Source organism: Camelina sativa, chromosome 1, assembly GCF_030686135.1.
Source record: "Camelina sativa cultivar CO46 ecotype springtype chromosome 1, ASM3068613v1".
Classification (NCBI taxonomy): domain Eukaryota; kingdom Viridiplantae; phylum Streptophyta; class Magnoliopsida; order Brassicales; family Brassicaceae; genus Camelina; species Camelina sativa.
The window spans coordinates 18,817,989-18,820,315 of NC_141880.1; positions in this window are offsets into that span (position 1 = coordinate 18,817,989).

Consider the following 2,327-nt stretch of genomic DNA (forward strand, 5'->3'; position numbering starts at 1 on the left):
CATCCCGAACTCTTACACTTAGTCAAATGCATTGGATTGTCACACATTCTGACCCTAGAAACAGTAACAAAGCTGTTAACTGCCTCGAATCAATTTTTTCTCTCGGTTTTAGCCTGTTTTCTCTGTTTAAGCATGTTTTGGGATAAAACGGGTTTAATTGTTGTCTAAACATTTCAAATTCATCCCAAACTCTTACAGTTAGTCAAATTCATTGGATTGTCAAACATTCTGACCCTAGAAAGAGTAACAAAGCTGTTTACTGCTTCGCATCAATGTTTTCTCGGTTTTAGTCTGTTTCGGGACAAAATGGGTAAAAGTGGTGTCTAGACACTCCAAATTGAACCCGAACTCTTATAATTAGTCAAATGCATTGGATTGTTACATATTTTGACCCTAGAAAGAGCAACATAGCTGTTTACTGCTTCAACTCAATGTTTCCTCTCGGTTTTCGCCTGTTTTCTTGGTTTAAGCGTTATTTGGGATAAAATGGGTTTAAGTGTTGTCTAAACACTCCAAAATCAACCCATACTCTTATAATTAGTCAAATTTATTGGATTGTTACATATTTTAACCCTAGAAATAGTAACATAGCTATTTACTGCTTTGAATCAATGTTTTCTCGGTTTTAGCCTATTTTGGGATAAAACGGGTTTAAGTGTTGTCTAAACACTCCAAATTCATACCGATCTCTTACAATTAGTTAAATGGATTGGATTGTTACATATTTTGACCCAAGAAAGAGTAACATAGTTGTCTACTGCTTCGAATCAATGTTTTCTCTCGGTTTAAGCCTGTTTTCTTATTTTAAGCCTATTTTGGGATAAAACGGGTTTGAGTGTTGTCTAAACACTCCAAATTCATCCCGAACTCTTACAGTTAGTCAAATGCATTGGATTTTCACACATTCTGACCCTAGAAACAGTAACAAACCTGTTAACTGCCTCAAATCAATGTTTTCTCTCGGTTTTAGCCTGTTTAAGCCTATTTTGGGATAAAACGTTTTAAGTGTTGTCTAAACAATCCAAATTCATCCCGAACTCTTACAGCTAGTCAAAGAGCATTGGATTGTCACACATTCTGACCCTAGAAACAGTAACAAAGCTTTTTACTGCTTTGCATCAATGTTTTCTCGGTTTTAGCATGTTTCAGGACAAAATGGGTAAAAGTGGTGTCTAAACACTCCAAATTCAACCCGAACTCTTATAATTAGTCAAATGCAATGGATTGTTACATATTTTGATCCAAGAAAGACTAACATAGCTGTTAACTGCCTCGAATCAACGTTTTGTCTCGCTTTTAGCCTGTTTTCTCTGTTTAAGTCTGTTTTTGGATAAAACGGGTGTAAGTGTTGTCTAAACACTCCAAATTCATCCCGAACTCTTACAGTTAGTCAAATGCATTGGATTGTCACACATTCTGATCCTAGAAACAGTAACAAAGCTGTTAACTACCTCGGATCAATGTTTTCTCTCGGTTTTAGCCTGTTTTCTCTGTTTAAGCACGTTTTGGGATAAAACGGGTTTAATTGTTGTCTAAACATTCCAAATTCATCCCGAACTCTTACACTTAGTCAAATGCATTGGATTGTCACACATTCTGACCCTAGAAACAGTAACAAAGCTGTTAACTGCCTCGAATCAATTTTTTCTCTCGGTTTTAGCCTGTTTTCTCTGTTTAAGCATGTTTTGGGATAAAACGGGTTTAATTGTTGTCTAAACATTTCAAATTCATCCCAAACTCTTACAGTTAGTCAAATTCATTGGATTGTCAAACATTCTGACCCTAGAAAGAGTAACAAAGCTGTTTACTGCTTCGCATCAATGTTTTCTCGGTTTTAGTCTGTTTCGGGACAAAATGGGTAAAAGTGGTGTCTAGACACTCCAAATTGAACCCGAACTCTTATAATTAGTCAAATGCATTGGATTGTTACATATTTTGACCCTAGAAAGAGCAACATAGCTGTTTACTGCTTCAACTCAATGTTTCCTCTCGGTTTTCGCCTGTTTTCTTGGTTTAAGCGTTATTTGGGATAAAATGGGTTTAAGTGTTGTCTAAACACTCCAAAATCAACCCATACTCTTATAATTAGTCAAATTTATTGGATTGTTACATATTTTAACCCTAGAAATAGTAACATAGCTATTTACTGCTTTGAATCAATGTTTTCTCGGTTTTAGCCTATTTTGGGATAAAACGGGTTTAAGTGTTGTCTAAACACTCCAAATTCATACCGATCTCTTACAATTAGTTAAATGGATTGGATTGTTACATATTTTGACCCAAGAAAGAGTAACATAGTTGTCTACTGCTTCGAATCAATGTTTTCT